Source organism: Thalia democratica, chromosome 7, assembly GCF_965202585.1.
Source record: "Thalia democratica chromosome 7, ktThaDemo2.hap1.1, whole genome shotgun sequence".
Lineage (NCBI taxonomy): Eukaryota > Metazoa > Chordata > Thaliacea > Salpida > Salpidae > Thalia > Thalia democratica.
Window position 1 is genome coordinate 47166551 of NC_139171.1, and position 22073 is coordinate 47188623.

Here is a 22073-nt window from a genome sequence, read left to right on the forward strand (position 1 = left end):
GGTCATTTATAACCCGATCATATTTAACCCGATCATCACTAATCCGATCGTTTTTAACCTGATCTAACCCGACAATTGTTAACCTGATCTGTATTAATGTGTTTATTTGTTGTTTTTTTAATAAGGATTTGTTTAAAAAAAGCTAACCTCAACAAAATTGTTTTTTTAATAAAATTTAGTTTAATTTGTTTAAAATAACACTTAATGTTCAGATACCTTCTGTTAAAATTTCATTTTAGATATTTATTGCTATTGGAAGTTTGTTGTCGTACGCTAGACCCAGGCATCAAAATCTGGGCGACTTACTCTGAATGACACATAACAAAGAGACACAAATTTATATACCTTAAAATCAAAAAATACAGTTTTACCTAGTTTTTATAGATTAATAGCAAAAGAAATCAACACTTTAGTATAATACTAATTGACTTATTTATGATTTGAAGGAGAACGTTTTTAACGAATTTGGTTTTAACTTCATAATAAGCAACTTTAATATTAACTCTTTCAACGGTCAATGAGTTCCAATAAAACCAAATACAGCTGCACAATCTATCCTTTTAGATTTAACCTACAATTTATTTTAAACAAAAAATCTTCTCTGCAATATTCAGCAACACATATTTAGACGATTTAGTAAATTATTACAATGATTTTAGTGCAACAATCAGCAAAATAGTCTGAATCACGCTTTTCTACATCTAAATAAGGTTCAGGGTTACTTTTATAAATTTCAATTAGAACATAATAGAATGTCAAAATTCAAACAAACTAAAAAATTCATGAATAAATTTTCTTCTTGTTCAAACATCAACCGGACATATCACATCCTGATCTTTAGAGTTAGGTTTTGTGCATTTGTGCAACTGTTTAGTATATCATTGTTATTTATCAATTATTTTTGTCGCTTCGCCAAAGCATAATCGATACAATTAAAATAAACATTATAGGAATTAAGGTAGAAAGAATTGTAAAAAAAAATCAAAAATTTAAGTGCATTGACTAACCACTAAATTTCAAATCTAAAGTCCAAAGCACATTAAGAATACAGGTCAAATAAATATCTATCAAAAACATTGAACACTGGTTTATTATTAGTGATGTACCGGACCCGGATCCGAACTTTTTTTTTCAAATTAGAATCCGGCCGGAACCGGATCCGGACTTTTTTTTCAAATAAGAATCCGGCCGGTTCCGGATATCAGACAAAAATGGCAATATCCGGCCGGACCCGGATAGTGAGTCCGGTACATCACTAGTATAAACTAGCCTGAGTCAGAATGAGGTTTTTTAAAACTGAAAAAAAAGAACTTTAATCTAATAATAAGTAGAACAGCTAGCCACAAGGTTTACAAATTTAGGTGTTATTTACAATTAAAAATCTGAAATCAAGTTCTTGAAAAAAATACACTAGAAAATTACAAAATATTGAAAACTGGTTCAGCTCAAACTCATTCAAAATCTTAAAGAAAACTAGCCTGAGTTTTATAAAAAACTAAACTAGCCTGAGGCAGTCCAAGATTTTCTAAAATTCCCAAAAATTTTTATACTAGCAGGTTTGCCACTGTTTAAGTCAATAAAACTAGCTAGAGTGAGTATAAACAAGCCTGAGTCAGAATGAGGTTTTTAAAAACTGAAAAAATTACTTTATACTAATAATCAGTAGAACAGCTAGCAAAGATTGACAATTTGGTAGTAAAGTTGTGGACTGATTGTGGTACACTTAACTTATTAGTACTACCCATCATAATTAAATCCTACCTTACTTAATTAATATCTAAAAAATACTAAATTCTAACTGAGACTACTTTCTATAATCAGACACGACAGTTTTGAGTGATGAATCTTTTATATAAAACACAACAAGAAATACTAGCATATACAAAATTATTAATTATTTTGGTAACACTTTAAAAACTGGAAGCTATTTAAATCGATATAAAAAGACTTAAAACAATAAACTAAAAATTAAATAAAACTTTTAGTAAACAAGAAACTGTAAAATTTTCAATAAACTATTAAACTATAAACCTGGCTTAAATATTTAAACAATTAAACACCAGTTGAAATATTTACTTTTAAAACAAAACACTACTTACAATAAGCATTCACAAAAAAGTTCAAGATATTTTGTTGCTTCAAGCTGCACACCAAACTAACTAACTGCTTACATATAAACTGCCTGTGTTGTTCTAATGTTTTGTTGCATCAGTATTTAGTTTGAAACACTTCGTCATATGATTCTCATTGGCTCGTACATTACCATATTAACTCTAAATATTCTCTGAGCTCAACTTTAAACAGTAAATAATGCAAGTATTCATTCCAAAGTTTTCAATTTTACAACATATGTAAAGAGTTGCATTTCTGAAATGTTTATTTCATAGTTTAAATGTAAACAAATGTAAATTAGTCACGTGTACAAAATGAGCCAATCACGGTAGGTGTTTAATTTTAACTGACAAAAATGACTCTTAACAATTTACACAGGGTTTGTTTTTGAAAAAAAAAATTTCAGTATGCTCTTTTTTACTAACTAGATCCGGGTCCGGCCGGATCTCTGTTAGAATCCGGCCGGACCCGGATCCGTACTTTTTTTTTCAAATTAGAATCCGGCCGGAACCGGATCCGGACTTTTTTTAAAAAATTAGAATCCGGCCGGAACCGGATCTGGACTTTTTTTTCAAATTAGAATCCGGCCGGATCCGGATATCAGACAAAAATGGCAATATCCGGCCGGACCCGGATAGTGAGTCCGGTACATCACTATTTATTATTTACTGAGGAAAGGCGCTACTAATAAAACCAAACTATAGAATGAACAAAATCCTACATATTAAACAATGGTTTATAAGTTTAAAACTTTTTAAATTACTGATAGCTTATAATATAAAGTAACTTATCTTAATCAAGTGAATTTAAATCAAAGTTGTTATTTTTTTTTTGCAAAGATTAGTTTTGTTTGAAAGCTAATTCGACATTTAAACTGAAAGATAATTATGACTGCATGCATTTTTCGATTTATTTTCGTGGTAATTAATCATTTTAATAAGGTATAAAAATAGATTATAAATTAATTGTAGTTAGTTAGTTTCAAAAAGCATTAGGAAAAGTATAAGTCTTTTGATTTCTAAAGATTAAATATTAAGTTTTTATAATAGTCAATGTTAGAAATATGATGAGTATTGCAGCCGTTAAAGACTACTCCTCCGTACTTTTTCTTTGAAGAGATTCTATATGATTAATATACATTTTTTAAGTATGGAGACCAGATTTGCAAGTTGCATACAAACTTAGGGCGAATTTATATGATATACAACTTTTTAAGAATATTAATAATAGCAGTATATATTAAACTTGAAATAATACAGTTAATAAAGTTTAGTAATCGTAATTAATTTAGTGAATTCATCTAAAATTATCATCATTAAATTCAAAGTTCTTAAAACGATAGTGTATACTGTTTAATACATAGTTTAAAGTAGAGGTAGACATTTTTTAATTTAGAACGTAGTTGAAACATTTCGTGTATTTTATAAATTTAGGTGAATGTTTTAAAGAAGATTACATGGGCGAGATTTGGCTAACATCGGACTTGTTATACAAATAAACATGTCTGTTTAATTATTAGTGACTTTGTTTTTTTCGCTCTAGGACTAAATAGGAATTTATTAATGGTGTGAAATCAAGACGGTCAATCGACGTAACATACTTTTGCGGTTTGTTATATGATATAACTGTTTTTATAGCTAGGTAATATCTAAAAAGCATGATTTTCCACTTAGTATAACAAAAGTATTTGATTTCTCCCAATGTTTGTTTGAATTCCATTACCTTAATAGGCCTATGAAAGTTGTAGAACAATTTGTATAAGTAATTGAGATAAAACTTAAAACTAACCTACTAAAAAACGTTACTACATTGGTCAGCAGTAATACAACATTTAAGTCAGACTTACAATGTAGTTTTTAGACCGTAATATAAAGGTTTTTGTATCTGAATATTACAATTGTAAAGGTTTACTTTTTAAATTTTGCTTATGCTAAAATTATTATAGTCATGTAAATTACAACAAAATCCATATCAAATATAGTTCTAACTGCTTACTTTAAATTCCGACAAAGAAGAGTTCAAAATATTGTAAAGTAAATGATTTAGTAAATTGTATATGATTAACGAAAAACGTCGGTTAAAGTAGATTGAAAAAATTATAAATATGAAATACTGAAAAAAAATTGATATTATGTGTAGGATAAAAATTCAAAAAATGATGTAATAAAAATAAATTAAAATAATGGTAAATTAAATTAAAAATTACAATTTGTGCTTAAAATATTTTTACGTAAAACATTAAAATCATTATGTTTTAAAGTAACTAAAAATAATACTTTTTTCTATTATTTCAATAACTTTATTAAGACTAGCTTGTTTTTGCATGAAATCCAGATTAAAAAACAAAAATAAAATTAACAAGTAAAATGGGTTAGAAACGATCAGGTTAGAAGTGATCGGGTTAGAAACGATCGAGTTAGAAGTGATCGGGTTAGAAATGATCGGGTTAGAAATGATCAGCTTCCGTCATCTGCATCTTTAATGTTAACAAGTTTTCAATACAAAAATGTTGAAAAGTTGAATTTTGGAGCTGCATGAAGTTTCAGTAACATGTTAATTAAATCATGATCGTTATTTAAAGTTTACTGCAACACGAGAAAAATAAAACAAGTTGAACTCGAGCAGAAGAAACTTGAGGAGGGAATACTCAAGCAGAAGCAACTCGAACAGGAACAACTCAAGCTGGGGCAACCTCGTTTTTTTAAGTTAATTGCATGTTTTTTTATTTTTATTACTAGTTAGACAAGTCATTAAACCAAATTAGTTAATTTATAACTGTGCAAACACAGAAACTTACGTGGACATAAATAAAAATAAAAGTAGCTGTAGTTGTTAGGAAAGGGTGATTATATACAAAAGTATGAGATATGTGTTTTTTATTATATTTTATTTACTATAAATTAAACAAGTATTTTAAACTTTTTTTTATTAAAAATTTGCTATTTCTTCATATTACCTTCATGATTTTAATCTTAGTATCTCAAACTAGGGGATTTTTTAATTTGACTATGTCAATCTGCAGCACCCCCTAACAAAAAGACCACGCAACACTACTGCTTCTAACTCGATTATTTATAACCCGCGTTCTTTTCTAACCCGATCATTTCTACCCAAACACTTCTAACCTAATCATTTCTAACTCAATCAGTAAATTTTTTGTCTATTTTTGTATTTCTTTATTCAGAACTTATTTTAAAACAAACTAAATTTAACAAAAGTGGTCTTTTTTTGAATGAGTCAACAACTATACAACGCTTGTGCTAGACTTTCAACAAAGCTTATAAACTGTAATATGAAAATATTTGTATCTGATTATTACATTTGTAACAATTTACTTTTTAAAACTTACTTGTTTTATCATTTAGCTTACTTGATATTCTAGTTACCTAAAAGATAAGAATATATAACTTAAATGTAGTTAATACAGCTCACTTTAAGAATTTTACAAGGCAGAATTTCAAAAAAAATCTAGTAATTCATATTAAATAAAAAAATAATGTTCGATTTACGCAGGTTTAAATGAAAAAAAAAAATCAAAATAAAGAAAACAATTTGAAATTACAATAAGTCGAATTACAATTTATTTAAATCAAAGCTATTTAAACTTCAAGTTTCGGTTAAGATAAAGTAAACTATGTTTCGATACTAAAACAATTTTGTTAACATTAGTTTAGTTTTGATATAAACACTGATTAAAACAAATCTAAAAAAACAACAAATTTTTACTGATCGGGTTAGAAGAAATTAGGTTAGAAGTGATCATGTTAGAAATGATCGGGGTAGAAATGATCGGCTCCCGCACTGTGCAGTGCATAAAGTATGCTAATCTCTTCTGTTATCATGTACTCTCTTTCTTTATGACGTCATAAAGCCTCACACGAACGTTAGCATTCAGAATATCAAACATTAATACATGCAACTCGTGTTAGTTAGATCCTTCTACAAGGTGAACGGAAATGAAGACGGTTTGAACACATAACTTGATGTGTGAAACGTGTCTTGCCGAAATTCTTGTTACGCAGAAAGGCACGAAGCACAATCTGATTCGTCCCCCAAAAGAAGGATCTCACCTGATGTTTGAATCAGATCTTATTCATAAAATTAACTACAAAATTTAGCGGCGAGCTTTGTTTAAAAGTCTATTCTGATCCATGTACGTTTCTATGGGAAATTTTTTTGCAATAAATTAAAAAATGTTACTCATAGTAAATGAAAATAGTTTCTTTTGCATTAAAAAATATTATAGTTTAAAGCAATTGATTTTTTGCATTATTAAGTTTTCTCTGGAAAAGCAAAGATTTCCTTACTTCAAATTAAAGCATAAATTACTTTATAAAAATTTTATCAAACATAATACAAAAAAAGGTATTTGTAGCTAATATAAAATAATCTAAATATTCGTATTATTTAATAAAATTTTAATTTATACTTAATTTGAAAATAAGCTTATAACAACATATAAAAGTTTTCTTGTGATTTTAAACGATAATATAGCCCTACTAGGCTGGTTGTTAATCACTCAGAAAGAGCGATTTCCCTCCACTTCTGCCCTAACAACAGTGGAACAGTCATTACGACACTCAGCAAGCTGAAGTCATTTTCCTGCTCAGAAAACCTCTCCACAATTCATCATCGTGAGTGGTTGACCGTCATTGTTAAATAACGTTCGTGAGACACATACTTTAGAAATGATCCCTAAAAGTATGATCTTGAGATTTCATCGCAGATTTCATCGCAGATTTTAATTATGTTTTTAAGTGTGTAAGCTACAACTTAGATGTTTACTGTTGTGACATCACAAACGATAGAGCTTTATTGTGACGTCATATCAGAGAGAGAGAGAGAGCACTATTAAATAAAAACTGTAACTTAATAAAATTTTAGCGCTGTATCATACAAATAATAAACTAAATGGTATTTTTAAAATTGAGTAGTTTGCCTATACCGTTTTCTTTACTGTTAAAATGTTGTTTTCCAAATAAAGAAATAAACAAATGTTAATGGCTAAATATCTAGTTTTTATTTGTATGAAATATTTTACAAATCTATTTGTGTTGTAAACGTTATGTTTCAAAATAAATATCAACATTTTGGTAATCTTACAATTCCTACCCACGATCAATTTCCACCCGCACAGTTTCCATCCACGTACAACTCCCACCTTTTTTTTGTCTTTACTTATTGATCTTTTTTTTTATTATCACTGTTACCCTTAACCCTTACCCTTGGTCGGTTCTCAGATTTGATCAATTTTGAATTGTGCGGGTGGGAATTATGCGCAGGTGGGAGTTGATCGCGGGTTGGAACTGAGCGGTTCTACAAATTTTAAACGTTATCTTGCATTTAAATTTATTGATCAAATTAAAACTTACTTTGAAACATTGAAAAGCATTTGTGTTGTGTTTTAACCAAATAGGTTATTTTATTGATGTTTATGTTTTTTGTCTTAACTACGTGGTCTCCAGTAACTTACTGACTGCTATACTTACGAGAAGTAAATAATATACTAACAGTATAAGTTACAAAACTATTTCCTAAGTTATGAATAAAACACACTTTGAATAAATGCAATTTAATTTATTTTCAATAATAATTCTTAGTTCTGAAGAAAGAAACTATTAAATCACGACACAAATAAAATCTATAAAAAGTATCAACAATCGTAAAGTTACATAAATACTAACATCAACTCCGCGATGTAGACGTTTTCTTGATTCTCGATAATTGAAGTAAAACGTTAAACTTAATCGTAACTAGATCATACCGCGGAATAACTTTGCAACTCACTTTTTTAACGCGTATTTGAAAGACAAACGCCGATATATACGCGTCGGAATGAAATTAACTCCTTAAAATAATAAAAATGTTTGTTTTTTTATAAAAATATGTTTGTTTTTTTAATTCTAGAAGCACGTCACAAATATCTGCGCAAAACACTCCACAACATTCGCTTTAAAATACGAAAATGAGATGTTAATATCATTACATTGTTTCTTTTTTAATTTTCAATTTTAACGTTTAAAGCCTGGTTTTAAACAATTTAAATCCTTAAAATCCTACTTAACTTAAAGCTTTTTTATATCTGTTTTAAGCGCGGGTAAGAAAAAAGTAAGAAAAAGAAACTGTATAACTTGATATCTCAAAAGTTACATAATTTACAAAAACTTAGATAAAACACAACATGAAGACAAAGTAAGTAACAATGATAGTCATTTAGTTGTCCTCAGGCTTTTTATCCTTGGGGTTCTTGTCCTTGTGCCTGTTGTCCTCGGGCATCTTCTATTCCGGCGTTTCTCTTCCGATTTCTTCTTCTACGGTGGTTTATTTAGCAGGAACGAATTTTTTTAATTCGCTTGTTCTTCTCTAAACTTCAAATTCAAAAATTCATCGAATTCACTTGTTGACATAGAAAATATTCATCTTTTCATTTTCCATCATTGTAGTATTCATTTGAAAGAATTCATTCCAAAAAATACGCGGCTCAAAAAAAAAAAAGTTGAGATATTTTTTCAAGAAAGTTTAGTAAAAACTACTATGTTATTAGGCCAAACGACAATAACGAAACTGTCAGTATTTACTTTCAAACCCATTTTTTTTATACAAAACAAAAATTAAGCATTTAAAGATGCATTAAAAGAAAATTAATAGTTTAAAAAACATGAAAAACTTTAATTTTGTTTTTAACTTAGAAAAACATATGTTCTTAATATTCAACTCGCAAACTTTAATAAACAAAGCAGAAAACATTTTCTTTAAAATATTTTACAAAACAATAAGCAGTATTTTCATGCACAAACTTTTATAGGATTCAAGTATAAAGTATTTCTTTTTAATGTGACACAAAACTTATGCATTGTAGAAATTAATAAAGAGAAAAATTTAGCGAGTGCTATTTTCGATCGTTAACAGTCAAAACTAAATGGGAGTTCAAAGTAATTTAAAATTCAAAATTTATAGGAAAAATTTATCACGAGTCGAATTGAAAGCTTTAAACTTGAACTTGATTATTTTACGAGCAAAAAATCTGATAAATCAGTTTTGTTTTAAAGTTAGAGTGAAATGTAGTTACTAAAATCTCAATATAAAAATAGGCTTATAAAACTTTTTTATAGTATAATTGTTATGTCTTAGCTTTTAATTAATATTTCAATTACTAAACTGTAATTTGAAATATAAAAAACTTTATAACACATCATTAAAATTAAAAATGCTATAAAATTTTACAATTCAGAAATTTTATCAGAAAAGAACACAAAATAAATACACTTTGTAGTTTCTTTCATTTTAACTTCTTAAAAAAATTACCTGAGTTTAGAAAATATTAAAATAGATTTTCATGTTAATAAAAAGTTACAACTTTTTACCTTTATTAAAGTCTGTCTCGTTAGTTTTGTAAAAATGTTTATATTTTATTTTCAAAAGGGCTTTATGATAAAAGTTTTAGACCTGCTATTAGTAATTCTGACTCTTTTTTATTCTGTGTTATAATTTCTTTTCTGTCAAAGGAATTAAGTACTGTCAAATTGTTTTTCTCTTTGCTAATATATTGCTTGATACGCTAGTTTGTGATTTTGTTTTTGAAGAATCGTAATAGCCTGAGTCTTGTTTATAACTTTTAAGCTGCACTGTTGGCACTTGATATTTTGGCTTGCTATCATACTTTTTATTGTAACTGATATTTTTCTGCTGTTGTTTCTGATGTTTTTCTTTGATAAGTTTACCTTGTTTTGCTGTAAAAACAAAAACTTGCTTATAAGCTCTATTAGCTTTTCTTTTCCGCTGTTGAGGGTTACTTGAATAATAGTTTCCGCTTAATCTTTTTTGTTGAAACTTTTGGTTGTAGTTTGAATTCTTATCTACAGCATATTTAGACCCTTGAACTGTTTTACCATTAGGACCTGTCACGTTTGCGGCTTCTGACATGTTATTTTTACCTACAATAATATCAAACTGGACTTTTTCTCCTTGTGCAAGAGACCTTAAGAATTTGTTAGGGTTGTTTTTGACGATAGCTGTATAATGAACAAAAATATCGCTGTTCCGATCATCACGTTGAACAAAACCGTAACCTTTGCGAACATTAAACCATACTACTTGACCAGTTACTCCAACTGCTATAGTGTTTTTGGTTACTTGAGCTTTTTCTTCGGCTGTTTGTGACGCCTTAGTTATGTTAAATGTTTTTGTAGGTAAGTATTGATGACATGACAAACACTGTGCTATGTTAACATTATTACTACTATTCCCATTGTATGATTTTCTTAGTTTAAAACTATCTCTATCTTGGTTATGTTGACGATAATTGTAAATATGATTAATACCATTATCTCTTAAATGAAAATTTTGTTGATGATTAGGTCGAACTTGCTTATGGTAATTTATTTTAGACCTATGCTGACTTTGCTCATACTGCTGTAGTCTATTGTAATTAACTTGCTTAGGTACTAATGCGTTTTCTTTATAAGCATTCCATATGGCTTGTCCTTTTCTTTTAAAAAGTTCTAAGCTTTCATCAAAATGTTCCCTAATCTTATCTTTGATCGAAAAGGGCATTAAGTATGCAAGAAAAAACTTAATTCTGTCCTGTTCTCGACATTTGGCCCAACTTACGGCTGTAGCAAATATTTTATTAAAGTTTGTACAATCATCCCAAATTGGAATTTTATCTAAAATTTCAGCTAACTGATTGTCCCTATTAATAAAAAAGTTTCTTAAAGAACTGTAATTTCTTTCACCTCGTTCTGTCATTTTATAATAGTCTGACAACTCTTCTCTCGGCCAAAACCCAGTTAAAAATTTATACTTTTCTGTATTACTATAAATATTTTCATTTAACATTTCCTCCTCGAAAAAACTAATAATATCACGAGGGTTTCTTACAGAGTCTAACCTTTTAAACTTTTTACTTAGTCTTTGCGCCTTAATTGTGTCGCTAAAAATGTTTAAATTATTTTGATTACTTTTTTCGTAATCATCGTAAAAAGGTTCGCGTTTTTCTAGCATCGCTTGTTCGTAATGTGGTGATCTAGACTGCTTTAATCTATTATTTAACTTTTTTATTTGCATTTGCAAAACTCTAAACTCTTCTTCATTTGTTAGCTGCTTAACTTCGCTTGATTTTCTAAATTGTTGTTGAATGCTGTTTGACGGATAAAATTCAGCATTATTTTTCATCATCTCTGCTTGATGAGAATTATTAAGATTGATATCGTCATTGTTGTTTGTGTGCATTTATTCTGTTGACTGCTTAAAGATTTGTAACCAGAAGATTCAAGGTTCTTAAAAGACACTGCGTGGTTTCCACTTTAACCAAATGGGTTATTTTATTGATGTTTATGTTTTTTGTCTTAACTACGTGGTCTCCAGTAACTTACTGACTGCTATACTTACGAGAAGTAAATAATATACTAACAGTATAAGTTACAAAACTATTTCCTAAGTTATGAATAAAACACACTTTGAATAAATGCAATTTAATTTATTTTCAATAATAATTCTTAGTTCTGAAGAAAGAAACTATTAAATCACGACACAAATAAAATCTATAAAAAGTATCAACAATCGTAAAGTTACATAAATACTAACATCAACTCCGCGATGTAGACGTTTTCTTGATTCTCGATAATTGAAGTAAAACGTTAAACTTAATCGTAACTAGATCATACCGCGGAATAACTTTGCAACTCACTTTTTTAACGCGTATTTGAAAGACAAACGCCGATATATACGCGTCGGAATGAAATTAACTCCTTAAAATAATAAAAATGTTTGTTTTTTTATAAAAATATGTTTGTTTTTTTAATTCTAGAAGCACGTCACAAATATCTGCGCAAAACACTCCACAACATTCGCTTTAAAATACGAAAATGAGATGTTAATATCATTACAGTGTTAACATTTTATTTAAGTAAAGTATTTCTAACCTTCCTTTGGTACATCTGTTTATGAAGAATAAATAAATTACCTCCAAAAGTAAACTTGTAATTCAGTTAAAGATGATTAAATTGAAAAATACAAGTTAGAAATGATCGGGTTAGAAATAATCGCAGGGTAAACCGCACAGTGTACAATGACATATATTTTATATTCAAATTAGCTTCCGAATCCTATGTAAATTTCAAAATTTTATCGCAATATTTAGTGCAGGGTTTCCCAAAGTGGGCGATATCGCCCCCCTGGGGGCGATTTTAGTGAGTCGGGGGGCGATAATTAGTAAGGGGGCGAAAGGGTGGGCGATAACTAGTAAAGGGGCGAAAAGGAGGCGATTTTAAAATTTTGGTTTGTTATGAAATTTTTAATTTTTACATTGCTGTTTTATTAATTTTAGCTTGCTATTAAATTTATGACCCTGAGGTAAAACTTAAACAAAAAAAATTTATTTTGTTTACGTAAAATATAGAGAAAAAATCAAGTACTTATGACTCCTACTTTGAGTAAATTACATATTTTTATTCATATATTTTCTTATTTAACAGTTACATAGATCATAAACGATCGGAATCCCTCTCACCATTTTAGAACCTGACATATATGTTAATTTGGATTATAAATGGTTGGTAAAAGTCTATGTTATATATTATTAACTACCAATTCATGATATTTCCAATTGTTTTTAAAAAAATTCACTAAGTTTGACAAAGAAATAAAACTATACAGGGTTGCCAATTTAACTAGAAACCTAAAAAACCTGGAATTTGACAATTGAGGCTAAAAAACCCTAAAATATCTAGAATTTTTAATAATTTTAACATATTAATTAGTAAAATTTCGATTTGACACAAAAAAGCTATCATATAGATAAAAATATGGATCCTTTTGAGGCAGATCTTTTTGAAGTAAATGACTTACAGAAAACCTTCTCAGACCTACAACTGACTTTAAACTCAAAGTAAATTTTTCCAAAGAACGATAAGAAAGGTTTTGGACTCAAAAAAAACTAAGGCAAAAAAATCCAACTATTTGAGAGGAATTTAGATTGTTGTTTATAGCTTTTCCGTCTAGCTATGTTATTGAGAAAGCTTTCGGTTCAGTTATCAACATCTTAAGCAAAAGATCTAATCTAGATATTTGTAAAGAGGCTTTATTTTACTGATTAAGAATCAGATTAGAAAAACTTGCAAGCAGTCATGAACCTCATACATCACATTATATTAGACTTCAGTAGCAGACATTACTTAATGAATTTTTTTATTTTATTTGATCTTTTAAAGTACTTCTTATTTAACCTGGTTCGTATTCATTTAAGTAGTCTTTTTATATTAACATATAGTTTTATTTTTATTAAGTTATTTATTCTACAACAGGTTTGCATAATGCCAAATAAATATTAATTACGGTAGACTTCCTCTTGAGTTCGCACTTTTTACCCAAAAAAACGTGCAAATTTATAATTTTTAAAATTTAACTTAAATAAGTTTTATTACTAACTAAATACTAACAAAACAAAAACTACATAATATTTAATAGCTTATATAGATATTTTTTTTTTAATTAATGTTTGTTTTATGTTTTAGTTGATTTCATATTTATTCGTAACGTTATTGCATATAACATATTTAAATTTATCATTTTGAAAAAAAAATGGTAATAATTTTTGAGTTTGCACTTTTTGATTTTGTTCAAAGTGCAAACTCAAGCGGAAGTCTACTGTATTTATTAAATGGTTTATGTTTTAAATCTATTAATAGTTTTATTTTGACCTTATTATTGTTGTAGTTTAAGTTTATCGTTTTATATTACACTAAAAGTTTTTATAGCATAGTGATTGAAGTATTTGTTTAAAATAAATTTATTTGACATATTTTTGTTATTACTTGTTTAATCTGTATAAATAAAAAAAAATGATAACCATCTAAGCTTTTATTTCAAAATTTTTTTATTGTTTCAATGAGTATAGATTTGAGGTCTCTATTTGAAATAACTTCAAAGTTTTCATTTCAAAGATTCTTAAACTCAATTTTATTTCCTAAATTGGTTTATTATTGTTAAAAAATCTATATATTAAGGAATTTTAAGCTATTAATACAACTGTTTTTTGTTTTATCTTAATTTTTAATACAGTAGCAATTAGAGTGTGTTGTTTATTTTAATAGTTCAACACTAGCTTTTAGTTTTTAACAATTTTGCTCTTGTAAATTTTTATAGGCTAATAACTAGAAAATAAAAATTTAAACAGTATTTAATAAGCCATCAAAAAGACTGCAACAGTCACAAAACAAAATTTTAACCTAACTAAAAGATTTTTTAATCGATTACTTTCTGTTCACAAAATTAACTGTAAAACTTTTGATTTTTTTTGAATTTAAATTAAGAGAAAATAAAATGTTAAAATTAAGGTTTAGTTTCCTAAAGTTTATTCCAAGTCAAATACTATTTATTGGTGTTCTACTACAAAACATATAGTTTAAAAAAATTTAGAATTAAGTTTTTAACTTTACAACTAAGTTGCTTATAATATATCTTAGCATTGAAATTAATAATTTTACTGCATTAACTGAAGCTGTTGATGAAACCACTTTTCATGTGAGATAATCAACCAGTCGGTCAAACTTCCTTAAAATATATCAGAAATTATGTTTCAATACTTATCTTATTATGTGTAAAATAACTGTTCATTCTTTCATAGTTTTTGATTCTCTCTATAGTAATTTTAAAATATGCCTATTTATAATATAATTTAAGGATTTTGTGCGGCTTAAATAAGTTACTTAGTATTAACTTCTAAATGTCTGAAATTTGTTATATGAGAGACTATTATAATGTCAGGTTACAGTTAAGATTTCAGATGGGTAACGTACGGTTAAGATCCAGTCAAATTTCGACCCGCTAAGTAACTTGAAAACTACTTGTGCAAAATAAACAAAATTTAGTTTTTTGATACTTAATATTTTGAAATCCACTTTCAATTTGGTTTTCAGTTCACAATAGTATTTCCTAGATCACAATAATAATAAATCATTTTATTACAATTTTGCTCGAGTTTTTTAATTTCTTATATGTTATTTTTATAAGTTATGCAGCTTGCAATTACATTTTTTAACAAGTTGAAACTAGAAAATTTTTTTTAGTAAAAATGAATTGCTGTCTACAAAAGTTGTCCACCACTACCCTAAAAGTTTCATTAGTTTCTAAACGATTCACATCTAAACAGGATTGGTTACAGATTACACAAGGCTTTTTAATATTTAAGTATTTTAATACATTTTACTGGGCTTATAAGAAAACAACTGTAACTTATTTTCTCAAGCCCTGTAAACTACTTTGAACACAGCCAAAAAGTGCGTGCATTAGAAGTACCAGACTAAATTATATTTCGAACACAACTTTTTCGGCTCAAAAGTTTGTACTTAAGAGAAAACTACTTTGTAAAATCGTGGGGGCGATTATTTTTTAAATTTCTGAAAAAGGGGCGATTTAGAAAATGAGTTTGGGAAACCCTGATTTAGTGTAAGCTTCAAAACCCTCCTCAAATACGGTTGGGACTTTTTTTAAGCACCCCGTTAAGACCGCTGCTCTAGAATTTTCTATGCCATATAATAATAACGAGAAAGAGCTAAAACAAGCGGGAGCTGATCATTTCTAACCCGATCATTTCTAACTCGCTGTCATTTCTAACCCGATCACTTCTAACCCGATCACTTCTAACCCGATCGTTTTTAACCTGATCACTTCTTACCCGATCACTTCTAACCCGATCATTTCTAACTCGATTTAACCCGATCATTTCTAACCCGATCACTTCTAACCCGATCACGTCCAACCCGATAATTTCTAAAAGATCATTTCTAACCCGATTATTTCTTACCCGATTTAACCCAATCATTTCTAACCCGATCACGTCCAACCCGGTCATTTCTAACAAGATTATTTCTATCCCGATTATTTTAACCTGATTTAACCCAATCATTTCTAACCCGATTGTTTCTAACCCATTCTACTTGTTTATTTTATTTTTATTTTTTAGTCTGTATTTTATGCAAAAACAAACTAGTCTTAATAAAGTTATTAATTTTTTTTTTCAAATATAATTATTTTAATGTGTTACGTAAAAAACATTGTTAGTATAAATTTAATATTCAGTATTAATTTAACATAAGTTTATTTTATTTATTTTACCTCATTTTATTCTACACATAATTTCAATTTTTTTTTTCATTGTTTAATATTTTTTGTTCTTTTAATCTACTTTAACAGACGTTTTTTGTTAATCATATACAAATCACTAAATCGTTTACTTAACAATATTTTGAACTACTCTTTGTAGGATTTTAAAGTAAGCAGTTATAAGTATATTTAAGTTGGATCTTATACTAATTCACATGACTTTAATAACTTAAACATAAGCAAATTGTAAAAAGTAACCCTTTACAATTGTTATATTTAGATACAAAATTATATTAAACTTTATATTACGGTCTAAAAATACATTGTAATTCTATTGTAAATGTTGTATTATTGCTGACTAATGTATTAACGTTTTTTAGTAGGTTAGTTTTAAGTTTTATCTCAATTACTTATACAAATTGTTTTACAATTTTTATAGGCTTATTAAGATAATGGAATTCAAACAAACACTAGGAGAAATTAAATACTTTTGTTATATTAAGTGAAAAAGCATGAATTTTAGCCATAACCTAGATATTAAAACAGTTATATCATATAACAAACCGCAAAAGTATGTTACGTCGATTGACCGTCTTGATTTCACATCATTAAAAAATGTAGTCCTAGAGCAAAAAAAGTCACTAATAATTAAACAGACATGTTTAATTGCATAACAAGTCCGATGTTAGCCAAATCTCGCCCATGTAATCTTCTTTAAAACATTCACCTAAATCTATATAATATACAAAATGTTTCAATTACAACTTAATTTAGTACTTTAGTTACAAAAATTTCTTTTAAAGTTACTTTATTATGTTCAGTTGAAATAATGTAAGTAAAAACAAAACAAGAACTGAAAAAATATTTTGAAATAGAGTAACAAATTAATAATAGTTAAATTAAGTATAACTAGGGGCAGAAGTTTAACAAAACTCCATCAAGTTCTTTGTTTCCTTTAATCAACTATTTTTTCAGATGATTATTACACGCAACGTATTTACTTTTTATTCATTACAGTAAAGCCAGCTTGAAGTCTAAAGACTTTATTCTCGGTGTTTTTTTGCACCTCTGAATTTATATAAATGTTATGAGTTTTTTCTTCATTAGAAATTTAAACCTACAGCAGAGTTTCACAATACAAACAAATTTTATTGTAAGTTCTTAAGTTATATAAAACAATCGATTAACTTATACTTATATTTCATATTCAATTATCGCTAAATAATCTTAAGTGTTTGTGTTTTTGGAAACCTGTGAAACAATAACTTTTAAAAGATATCAAGAATTTTTTTAAAGAAGTTTCTACTATTAATCGTGAGGAACTGTTTTTGCAATTTTAAGTTTTGAAAACTTTTAAACTTTTATGACATCTGCTCTATATACATCATATTTTGAAAGAAAAAAAAAGCAAAATAATAAGATTTCGACACTTAATTTTTATAGTTAAGTTTATTATATAATATATCTTATTTAATCTTTAAATATAATTTACCTTTGGCTAAAAGAAAGAAAATTAAATTTAAGTTCTAGTAAATGACATATTCTAAATATTAAAAAAACGTCTACCTCTACTTTTGACTTATTAAACAGTATATACTTTCGTTTTAAGAACTTAGAATTTAATAATGATAATTTTAAATGAAACCACCATACTAATTACTATTACTAGATTTATACTAAATGTAAAATTTCAAGTTTCATTAATACTATATTAATATTGTTAAAAAGTTTTATTTCATATAAATTCGCCCTAAGTCTGTTTGCAACTTGCCAATTTGGTCTCCATACTTGAGAAAAATATATTAACCATATAGAATCTCTTCAAAGAAAAAGTACGGAGGAGTAGTCTTTAACGGCTGCAATACTCATCATATTTCTAACATTGACTACTATCCAAACTTAATATTAAATCTTTAGAATTCAAAAGACTTATACTTTTCCTAATGCTTTTTAAAACTAACTAACTACAATTAATTTATAATCCATTTTTATACCTTATTAAAATGATTAATTACCACGAAAATAAATCGAAAAATGCATGCAGTCATAATTATCTTTCAGTTTAAATGTGAAATTAGCTTTCAAACAAAACTATTTTACGCAAAAAGAATTGAACAACTTTGATTTAAGTTTAATTAATTAAGATAAGATACTTTATACTAGAAACTGTCAGTAATTTAAAAAGTTTTAAACTTATAAACCATTGATTTAATATGAAGAATTTGGTTCATTCTATAGTTTGATTTTATTAGCAGCGCCTTTCCTCTGTAAATAATAAACGGTTTTTCAATATTTTCGATAGATATTTATTTGACCTGTATTCTTGCTTTTGACTATAGATTTTTAGTTTAGTGGTTAGTCAATGCACTTAAATTTTTGATTTTTTTTTACAATTGTCTGGACCTTAATTCCAATAATGTTTATTTTAATTTATCGATTATGCTTTGGCAAGGCGACAAAAATAGTTGATGTACAAACAATGAAATACCAAACGGTTGCACAAATGTACAGAACCTAACTCTAAAAGTCAGAATGTGTATATCCGGTTGAAGTTTGAACAACAATAGATTTTATTCATAAAATTTTGTAGTTTGTTTGATTTCTGACATTCTAGTATGTTCTAAATGAATTTTACAAAAGTAACCATGAAGCTTATTTTAATGAAGAAGTGCGTGATTTAGACTATTTTGCTGATTGCTGCACTCAAATCATTGAAACAATTTACTAAATCGTCTCAATATGTGTTGCTGAATATTGTAGAGAAGGTTTTTTGTTGAAAAGAAATCGGAAGTTAATTCTAAATTGAAAGATTGTGCTGCTGTGTTTGGTTTTATTGGAACTCACTTATCGATGAAAGAATTGATGTTAAACTTGCTTATTGTGGAATTAAAACCAAATTTGTTAAAAACCGTCTCCCTTAAATCATAAATAAGTCAATTAGTATTATACTAAAGTGTTGATTTCTTTTTCTATTCATCTATAAATATTAGATAAAACTGTAGTTTTTGATTTTAACGTATATAAATTTTCGTCTCTTTGTAAGTGTCAATCAGTATAAGTTGCCCAGATTTTGATGCCTGGGTCTAGCGTAGGATAACAAATTCATATAGCAATATATATCAAAAACTTAATTTTAACCAAGGCTATCTGAACATTAAGTTTTATTTTAAACAAAATAAACTAAATTTCATTAAAAAACAACTTTGTTTAGATTAATTTGTTTTTTAAACAAACCCTTATTTTAAAAACAATAATAAACAAACATATTAATACAGATCAGGTAACAGTTGTCGGGTTAGATCGGGTTAGAAACGATCGGGTTAAAAATGATCGGGTTAGAAATGATCTTGTTAGAAATAATCGGGTTAGAAGTGATCGGGTTAGAAGTATTCGAGTTAGAAGTGATCGGGTTAGAAGTGATCAGGTTAGAAATGATCGCGTTAGAAATGATCGGGTTAGAAATGATCGGGTTAGAAGTGATCGGGTTAGAAGTGGTAGTAAACCAAAACAAGCAACGTTAATTTATTGATCTAAGTATCCATAACATTAGAATCTCGACAGATCAGGGTATTTTTTCAAACTAGTATGTTTCAAGATCCTAATTTTATATTAGAATTTGGTATAAAATATTTAAGTTTATGGTATACTTGATTTATCTCTTTTTCAATCTGTATCGGGCCGGATTCTAATTATAGTTCAGCCCAATACGGATTTAAAAATACATTATCCGGTAGATCACTAACTTAAACATTTTTTACTATAGATGCGATAAAATATGCAACAACAAAGCATTACTAATTACAAACTATTAAACTAAAAACTGAAAAGTACATTTGGGGCTGCAGTTTGCCAACCTTTGACAAAAATAAACGGTATACTTATGATTCCCACCTGCAATCAATTTCCACCCGCGCATAATTCCCATCCAAAAATATTTTTTATTTTCTTTATTAATTGATTGTTTTTTATATTTTCTGGTTTTTAAATATATTTTTTAGTTATTTTTTACCATCACTGTGACCCCTAACCCTTACCATCGGTCGGTAATGATATCATATTGAACAAAAAATAAAGTACGCTCAAAATATTTGGTCCTAGGATCTGGTGCCCGAAAAACCTTTTGGTTATAGAGCAGAACATCGCGGATATCTTTTAATGTCTAGTCCAGGACAAGGTAAGCGGTTCTCGGGTTTGATCGGGTGGGATTTGTAAGTATACCGTCTAGGAACGGGTTTGGTAAAACACAAAAACAAAAAGTCAACCATAAACACAAGCTTTTATTACGTTACATACTTTCGTGTAAAAATTGAGCAAAATAGAATTTAACATGTTTGAAAGTTTTTTAAAACAGTAAACCTGTATTAAAACAGCTATATAAATATATGAAAGTTTATTCGAACGAAAAGCTTAAATATTAAATATATTAAAAAAAAACAACTATTCTCATGTCATTGTTTTAAACGGGAACGGGTCAAATATGCACGAAGACACTTTTGAACGAAGGGTTGTTTTTGCACGACAGTAAAAAAAAGAGTACCGACCGAGAGTAAAGGTTAAGGGTAACGGTGATAGTAAATACAATGATAAAAAAATATCTAATAAAAATTATTACAAAAATAAAAACAAGAAAAATATATGAATAATAATTAATTAATAACAAAAAAGATAAAAATAACTTATTGAGCGAGGGTAAGGGTAACAGTGATAGTAAAAGTAAAAATAAAAAACAAATATTAACTAATAAAAATTAGTAACAAAAAAAAAGACCAAGAAAAAAAAAAGAAAGTTAATTAAAAAATATAATAACAAATAAAAGTTACCGACCGAGGGTAAGGGTTAGGGGCAACAGTGATAGTAAAAATTAAAAAAAAAAAAATTAATAAAATAAATAAAAACATTAAAATTGATGAAAAAATAAAAAAGTTATTCAATCTGTGCAAAAAGTCTTCTAGCAAAAGAGATCCTTCGTGCAAAAGTGACCACTCCTGCAAAAGCGTCTTCGTGCAAAAGTGTCTTCGTGCAAAACTGACCCTTCGTGCAAAAGTGTCCCTTCGTGCATATTTGACTCCTACTCGTTTTCAACAACTTCAAATTAACAAAGATTGTTTTTCTTTCTTTTAATTTAATACAATTACTAATTACTTAAAAAGTTCAAAAATAGTAAAACATGTTATTTTTACAAAACTTCATTATAATTTAAATTTCAAAATAGTTTTTTAGTGTTTAGTTAGCTTTATCTTCTGTTTTTAAAGCTTAAATAAACTACTATTAAAAACATTGTTTACAAGTAAAGTATAAAGTTTAAGTTGTTCTAACTTTATCAAAGCTGCTTTGTTTTATGAAAATACTGCGTCAAGCAGTAAGTTAAGTTTTGTATTGATATAAACAACGTAATGTATAATACAATTTACAACGTAAAAAGATTTTAAGTCCTTGGAATCAAAATAAACACAGCCCATTTGATAAACAAAACAATTGTTTTTGTACGCAAATACTTTGTTGATTTAAAGTATTTGGCTGATCATAAAATATGAACAGATCTACAGAGTTTCTAAATGATTAATGTAGATTAAAAAGTATTGATTATACTGTATCAATTTGTTATATACATGTAGTATAAACATAGATTCAAAGTAAAAAATTACCTGTGATCTCTTATCTAATAGTAAAAAAACTGGTTTAAGACATTTAAGCTTATGGTTTTATTGAAGTATGATGTAACTTTTTAAAGGTATAAGTTGTTATGGTGTTAGTGTTAAAGATTAAGTTAGAAAAGTAATGTCAGTTTTTAGCACTTACATCATGACAATTTATACCTAAAGCAAGCTCTTATCATAAAAATACTTTTATATATTTTT

The 22073-nt window shown here is 27.6% G+C and overlaps 1 non-coding gene across 1 annotated transcript; it reads right to left on the minus strand.

Annotated features, from left to right (window-relative positions):
* Positions 1-6626: 6626 nt before the first annotated feature.
* On the minus strand, positions 6627-6823 carry LOC145841793 (small nucleolar RNA U3). Its single transcript, XR_014370169.1, has one exon. It is a non-coding gene; the product is annotated as a small nucleolar RNA U3 (small nucleolar RNA).
* Positions 6824-22073: the final 15250 nt, after the last annotated feature.